We start from the raw sequence: 8,142 nt of genomic DNA on the forward strand, positions 1-8,142 counted from the left end.
GCAGTGAAGGAGGACGTGCTGAGGTACCAAAGATAGAGTGAGATGAAGGCAGATTATCCACTGTGGAGTCACCTAAAGGTAGCAAGTAGAAAGAAGGAAGAGTAGATAATACAGATGATGTGGTTATCAACGCTTAATGTAATTATGTTTAGTAAGTAACTAAGTTTTATTTATATATCACCTTTCTAGATAAATAAAGCAAATTGTTTTTTACGCCTGAATTGTAATAAAAAAGATATTTGCCAGATGAAAATAACAATTAACAAGGAATAAAAACCATTTGACAAAGTGAGAACTGTGAAAAATATTTCATCTAATTTTTAAAAACTAACATTCAACGCAAAACAAGTGTTCTCTTTAAACAGAGTCTAACAAGGTTTAACTGAAGTTGCTGATGATATCGTGAAATTTCAATATCATAGTCATTTTACAAACTTAGTGATCGGGCAAAGGACCAGGCTAGAGTACTGATGGTTACCAGTTCATGACTTAAATTGCCACCTGAACAGCAAAAGTCAGATGCTCATATGCTTTCACTACCAACAGTGATACCTCCAACAGAAAACAGGCTTTACACCAGTGTTTTAGGACAATATGCACATTTAGTAAATTAATGATAAACTTTTTAAAATCTGCAACCATTAAGTACTACCATTGGCAGATGTGTTAACTGTTCACAAAAATAACACAAGTAAACACAAAATGCATTTTCTAAATGAAGGTCTTTATTATTATTAAGGGGAAAGAAATCCAAGCCTACATGGCCCTGTGTGAAAAAGTTATTAATTAACTGTGGTGTATCACATCTTTGGAAAGCTGACTTTAATTTCTCTAGCCACACCCAGGCCTGATTACTGCCGTACCTTTTCTTAATCATGAAAAATCACTTAAATAGGACCTGCCTGACAAAGTGGAGTAGACCAAACGATCCTCAAAAGCCAGACATCAGATCCAAGGAAATTCAGGAACAAATGAGAAACAAAATAACTGAGATAATAAAATGGACTTCAGCGAACCACAGTGAGAGACATTATCCATAAATGGCAAAAACATGAAACAGCACTGAACATTTCCAGGAGTGGCCAGCTGACCAAAATGACCCCAAGAGCACAGTGACAACTCATCCGAGAGGTCACACGACCACAGAACAGCATTCAAAGAACTGCAGGCCTCACTTGTCAATGTTCATGACTCCACCATAAGAAAGCGACTGGGCAAAAATAGCCTGCATGGCAGAGTTCCAAGATGAAAACCACTCCTGAGCAAAAGGAGCATAAAGCCTCATCTCAGTTTGCCAGAAAATATCTTGATGATCCCCAAGACTTTTGGGAAAATACTCTGTGGACTGACGAGACAAAAGCTAAACTTTTTGGAAGGCTTGAGTCCCATCACATCTGGCATGAAGGTAACATAGCAACAGTAAAACATGATAATGGTAGTGTGATGGTCTGGGGCTGTTTTGCTGCCTCAGGACCTGGAAGACTTGCTGTGGTAAATGGAACCATGAATTCTGCTGTCTACCAAAACATCCTGAAGGAAAATATCTGATGGTGACCTCAAGCTGAAGCGCATTTGGGTTCTGCAGCAGGACAATGATCCAAAACACACCAACAAGTCCACCTCTGAATGCCTTAAGAAAAGCAAAATAAAGACTTTGGAGTGGCTTAGTCAAAGTCCTGACCTGAATACGATTGAGATGCTGTGGCATGACCTTAAAAAGGAGGATCATGCTTGAAAACCGTCCAATGTGGATGAATTATAACAATTCTGCAAAGATGAGTGGACCAAAACTCCTGCACAGCACTTTAAAAGACTCACTGCCAGTTATCACAAACACTTGTTTGCAGTTGTTGCTGCTAAGTGTGACCCAACCAGTTATTAGGTTTCAGGGGCAATCACTTTTTCACACAAGGATATGTAGATATGGAGTTTTTCCCTTTAATATTAAACACCTTGATTTAGAACCTAAATTTTGTGTTTACTTGTGTTACCTTTGTGTAATATTTAAATGTGTTTAATGATCTGAAAAATTTAAGAGAGAGAAGCATACAAAAAAGAGGAAATAAGGAAGGGGGCAAACACTTTTTCAAACCACTTAAATATTTATGAACACTTATCTCAAAATACTAATCAGAAGTTTTAAAAGGGATCAAAGAATTTGACTTAATCATATTTTACCTGTTATTGAAATCGGTCCACTTATGCTGACTTATCAAATTAAGGTTAAATGGATTTAAAGTAACTCTGTGCTCTCCTCGTAGTATTTATATGGGCTACTTTGGAAGTGGAGAAGGAAACCCCCTAGTGTCTGTGTGTGTCTCCATCCTGCCCTGTGCAGCTACAGTTAAAGTTTTTTCAAACCCAGATCACATTCTGTCGAGTCTCAGAAAAACATGCCAGTTTACCTACTGAAGAATATAAAACTGTGTCTTTAGTTCACTGTGTTTATAGACCAGTCGTGTCATTTCTAAGAAGCAGAAAAAAGCTGGTGGTTCTGTATTTTTCTTTTTTCTGTTTGCAGAGAAGTCCTTTTTAACCCGTGAAGTTTTTATGCTTTTCGCTGATGCTTTTTGTTTGTTTGTGCAACAGATGATAGTGAAAATGCTACCATGCACTGCCTTTTTTATTATGTTGTCAACTTGCAAGTGAGATGTTGATCAAATTGCTACTGTAACCCTGGCAGATAAGTTTATTTTTTGAAATGCTAAACCACTAAATCACCTTCCCTGAACCAAAATCTCAGTGCCCTGAACTAATTTATTGAATCAGCCACTCTTTTGGCAAAACCTTAAATGGTTTTCACCTTGTTAGACACAATCTGCAGATCTCATTTAACCTCTCTTAACACATTCTCACTTTCTAAAACTCATTTTGCACAGTGATTCACTTGTGATTCGCAGTGGTAACCACAGGAGGCAGAAGTTAAACATAACTCCAGCACAGGTGTAACTTCTTAATCCCAGCGACTCAAAATTGCTCACACTTGATGCTAATAATGTGATAAAGCTGATAAAGTATTAGCCAGTTCAGAGTGCACAGCCGGCAAGAGTGTGCTGAAGGGTGATACCAACAAAAGACAGAAACAATGTGACAGGCAGAGGAGGAAAATGAGAAAGAGCAACATCAGGAACAGAAATGATCCTGTTGATGGACCATATTTTTCAACATGGGATGACAGCTCATGAGACACGAAACTGAAGAATTGTACAGGATGAGATGTTTTTTTTTTACGTGTGACTGTCATTCCCATGCTGCATATTTTTTACTTGGTTTATAGTTATAGATGTTTTTTCTTTTAAAAAATATGCTGCTTTTTCACTCGTTTTCAGTCCAGTCCTTGTATCTGAACATTTTCACAGGACTGAGTTGTTTTTTTCTTGGTGGTTATTCAAGTATAATAAACACACTTAAATCAATGATGAGTTAAGAAAGAGTTTAGACATAACAGACAACTTAGCAAAGAACCAGTTTTAAATTGTATCGTTAGGCACTGTTACTAGCAGCGTGTTGCAAAAACACATCATTTGTTCCCATTTCTTTAGTTGAACGTCTAAAAAAGTGCCAATATAACACACACAAAAACTCTGCGTATCTCTGCATGATGTGTCTTCTGAAAGCAATGTACTTAAAGAGAACCTGACTGAAAATCAGAGGCAACAGGTATTTTGGGTTGATTAAATGTACAACTGTGTCTAAAGCTATCCATAAAACATGGTTCAAGGGTGCACTTCAGCTGGTGGCAGAAAAGTACAATCAGATTTTGATCAACTGTGCAATACCACCTGGAAAGAAACTGATTGGGATCGTTGTCATGTTGTAAAATGAAGCCAAACACACTGCCAATACAGTAAAATTGTCAAGGTCCCCATGCCTCGCCAGCTGACCCCGTGTTAAGCAACATGTTTTGTTTTCTGCTCTCTTTCTCTCTCCTCTGCCGGGGCGGTGCTCATTACGGGCTCCCGCCCCTCACCCACACCTGCTGCTGATCTCCACTAATCCTGAGGCCTACTTAAGACAGCAGCGCTTCACTACTCATCGCTGGATCGTTGAGCAATCTGCGTCAGTCACTCTGTAATCTGAAAACTAGAATCTGTGAGTTGTTGTCTTTGAGTCTGTTTCTAACTGAGGCTTATGTGTGTAGATCTTTCCTGGACCCTTACCTGCCTACCTGAAATCCTGCGCGCGTGTGTGTGGAAGCATGAGAGCCATCTGAGGAGAGTGGAGTCTGTTTGATCCCTTCCTTTTCACCCCACAGACCCTGGAGCCCTGGACCCCCTCTACCACATTGTATATATAATCACTTGGTGTTGTCACTGTAAATTTCTGCAAGGATCCCTAGTCTGCCCCTGAGTCTGCTTAAGAACTGTGACAAAACTCATGGATAGAAAAAACACACAGTGGGATACAATCAGTCATGGATTGGCCTCCCCCAGAGCCCACACATCATCATTATTGTAGCAGTGTGGGAGCTTTTAATGTCCTTAAACTACTTATAGAAGTTAAAATAACAATTTCCTAAGAGAGTTCAGACTGTGTTCAAGAATAAAGGAGGTCATAACAAACATTGACTTTTAAGCTAATTAGAACAGTACAAACTGTTTACTTTTTATACTGTATTTACATTTATGGCTTCATTTTGTTGCAAAACGTAAAGAAGTTAGGTGTATTTCATGACTTTTCCGCACTCCTGTAATACATATAAACCAATTTTCTGTTTGTATTCCTTATGTGAATGAGAGCAGAAAGACAAAGTGAACAACCCAGTCTCAGCAGAGCCCCTGTTGCCACCACAGTCTTGAATCTTTTCTGAATACTGATCACTTTGTAAATATAATGGAGAATGGAGGGAAGGCGTGGCGGCGCTTTATGCTTTTGTCATTTTTGCTGAATTACAAGACTGCCTCGTGAGGTTGGAAAGACTTCAGTAACATGTCCTGAACACTGTGTTTTTGGCACGCTGATGTTTTGTGGAACGGCTGCTCGGTAGCGTTAATATTTTTGACGAGCTGTGTGTGTAATCTGAAAACATTGTGTGGTTTTGGGCACAGATAAAACTGCTTTGATGCATCTGTGAGGTTTTGCCAGGAGACTCGGGGGTTTTGTGAATGAAAACTGAGTGATGTGAGTTTTTAGACAAGACTGGAAAGCTTTAAGAAATATATTTTAGCAATTGGGAAAAACTGCAACAAAACTGTTTTTCTGTTGCACGCTTGCCCTGCCATTGATATTTCATTTAGGCCTACGTCCCCTATGCCACAGACTGGCTCTTTTTTTGTGTTTAGTTTTCCATTCTCTGCAGGCTTAAATAAAGTGGTTTGTAAAACTGTCATGTCGGTGTTGCCACCTTTTAGAATGAGATCAAACCCATGCAATGCAAAATCTGTTTTTTTGCACTTAAGGCTATTTCAACACAATCCAATTTTAGTTGTGTGGCCCAAAAGAATCGCAAGTTTGTCTGAGAGGGCTTTACAATATGTGCAAAATGTGACACCCTCTTTAGATTTTCAATTCAGAATAGGACAGAAAAAAGACTTTAATGGAGGAAAAAAGGGAGATACTGCAGAAAGAGCAAAAGACACATAGAGAGACAGACATTACATTATATGTGCAGACAAAATGGAAAGAGGCAGAATTATAATATAAGGAAATATGAATGCTGTTGCCTCCTCTGTCGCTTTAAACCCTTGAAAGAAAATGATTTACACAAACACAAGGGAAGCAAAACTCAAAGACAACATCCACACTGAGGAAAAGGTGAGAAGAGATCAAGGAGAGAATTTACAGCCCATAAGGCCAAATGCATACATTATGAACACTCAGAAAAGAAGAAAAAAACCTCACTGCTTCTTTATTCTTCCTATCAAAAGCAGAAAAGGAGCTCCCTACCTTTATATTTTTATTGCCTTTCTGAGTCCTTTAAACTAATCTCAGAATCCATGGTCTATTAACCTGCAGAATTCACATACATGCACATGTTTTTCTGAGGAGAGTGTATGTGAATGTTCTGCTCTGTGCTTCTTTTATCTTCATTATTCTACTTTTTTCTTACCTTTTCTTCTCTTAGTCTACCTTATAGACTAAAAAATATTAATGTCATAAATATAAACACAAGGCATCAAGAAAAACTTTACTGCAACACATCCATTCACCAAATTTGACTTTTCAAAGTACATACATACCTGGACTCAAAATAGCAGCATTATTTTTCACAGTTGCCATGCAAACTTTCCAATTCAAGTAATGAAACAGAGTGTGTTTGACACAAACTCTCCTCGCTCGGGCTTTCTACACATCAGTCGTCTCTCCGGAGTAAAACTGTGGGAGGGGAATTATAATCAGTGGGGTACAAAATTAAAGCGGTGGATTAAAACCAAATTACTTCCTTAAACAAAATAGGTAACTATACCAGCAGCAGGTGGGCTCGCTCGCATTAAAAAAAACACACAGATTAAGACACTTGCACGCACACAGTCGCATGATAGCCCTGCTAGTAATCAAGATTTGATTCCCTAAAACCAAAGAATACCCACCGCAAAATGATTAAGCAACCAGAAATGCAGCGCTCATGTGGAGCATGGAAAATTGCTTTATTCACACGTACCGTATGCATTACACCTGGGGAGGTGTGGGCACTAAAGCAGCGCAGCACATTACATTGAATTCGCTATTATACAGTCAGTATGGCTTTGCAAAGGATAATAATTGTGTGAGCGAGAGGGCGGCTGTCCGAAGTGCTAATTTCACTGGAGCCAGAGGTCTGAATCATCGGCAGCCTTCTCAGTGACAAAGACGTCCCCCCTCAAGGTCTGCCGTTCTCTGCTCTCATGAAGCATTAACATAAGAATGCCCTTTTTCTGTAATTAAGTCAGCAAAATACAAATAAAGCAGACACATTTGCTTACTAGAAAGCGCATAACTGTTATACACAAGTTGTTTTTTTTAAGTAAACCGACTGATTTATAGCGTCTCAATGTTTGTGTGTTTTCCAGCACTGCAGCTCGCAAGAGGACACAAACAAGCGTCTCCTATCCACACCTAAATGTGACAGATGAAAACGTACATCCAACAAGCCTTGGAGGGGAACGCCTGCTTTCATCCAACCATCCGAGATGTTCTGTATTCTCTCCAGAATTTCTCTGCCATGTAGATCGCCTAAAACCCTATCAAATAATATAAATAAAATATGAGCGGTAAACTCTATCAATTTGTTATTGTCATGGATGTCTAGAGAGCAGTCTGTTTCTGTTTTGTTTCTGCTTTACCTCCGGCTATAAGCACACTTGTCAGAGCTCTTGGGATCTCCTTTCATTTGTGCGCATGCATGCATGTGTGTGTGTGTGTGTGTGTGTGTGTGTGTGTGTGTGTGTCATGGAAGATTTATATGGTATTTTACTTTTTCCACACATTTGGTGGTGGGTTTACAGTATGTGCATTATGTATGTGTGCTGAAAGGTTCTGGATATACACAGGACTCCCACACTAGCACTTTTTTCCTGAACAAACATGCAAGGAACATATTCTTGTAATAACATGAAATATGCATTAAAATGTGCATTTCTTTTGACTAACAATGTGTTTGTGTGCATAAGTGGTAAAAGCGCTGTGAAACATCACTTGCAATAAGTATCTCTGCTCAGTGGGTTGAGTTATTGTGGGCAATTTTGGCAATTTTCCATGTTTTCAGTATAGAAAAACATACACACAGCCCTGCTAAAGCAGCAATAGGGTTTCTGTTACCAGGGTTTTGATTGCCAGTGTTCCAACACATAGCAGGAGCTCTCCTCATTTGTGAGGAAGTAGAGAAGGCTCTGCAGACATGTGAAAATAAAGCCCAGACTTCCCAATGAGTATTCCACTCACAGATTCCTGACCTTGAGGTGAGCTTATCCCCAGCCAGTGTGCAAAGCTGAATGAATTATAATATCCACCTATAGGTCCGGACCCGGCCTCTAGCCCTGGCCAGACACCAATAGGCCTTGCGCATCTTCTCTCCGCCTGAGACCAGCAGGAGTTTCCACCACCACTCTGCCCACTGAAGGATGAAGTGGCAGCCAGTAAAGACATTTTGGTTACAGAATACAAAGTGGGGATAGTGGAGGAGCTGGTGGTAACTCTTTTCGCATTCTTATTGTAAATGTTTAG

At 39.5% G+C, this 8,142-nt stretch overlaps 1 long non-coding RNA gene across 1 annotated transcript; it reads left to right on the forward strand.

Moving 5' to 3' along the window:
- The first annotated feature begins 2,529 nt into the window (after window positions 1-2,529).
- LOC109201680 (uncharacterized) lies at window positions 2,530-7,274 on the forward strand. The gene is made up of 3 exons (XR_002061725.2): window positions 2,530-4,059; window positions 4,142-6,804; window positions 6,990-7,274. It is a non-coding gene; the product is annotated as an uncharacterized LOC109201680 (long non-coding RNA).
- The last annotated feature ends 868 nt before the right edge of the window (window positions 7,275-8,142 follow it).

The sequence above is a fragment of the Oreochromis niloticus genome, linkage group LG1 (assembly GCF_001858045.2).
Source record: "Oreochromis niloticus isolate F11D_XX linkage group LG1, O_niloticus_UMD_NMBU, whole genome shotgun sequence".
In the NCBI taxonomy this organism is placed as follows: domain Eukaryota; kingdom Metazoa; phylum Chordata; class Actinopteri; order Cichliformes; family Cichlidae; genus Oreochromis; species Oreochromis niloticus.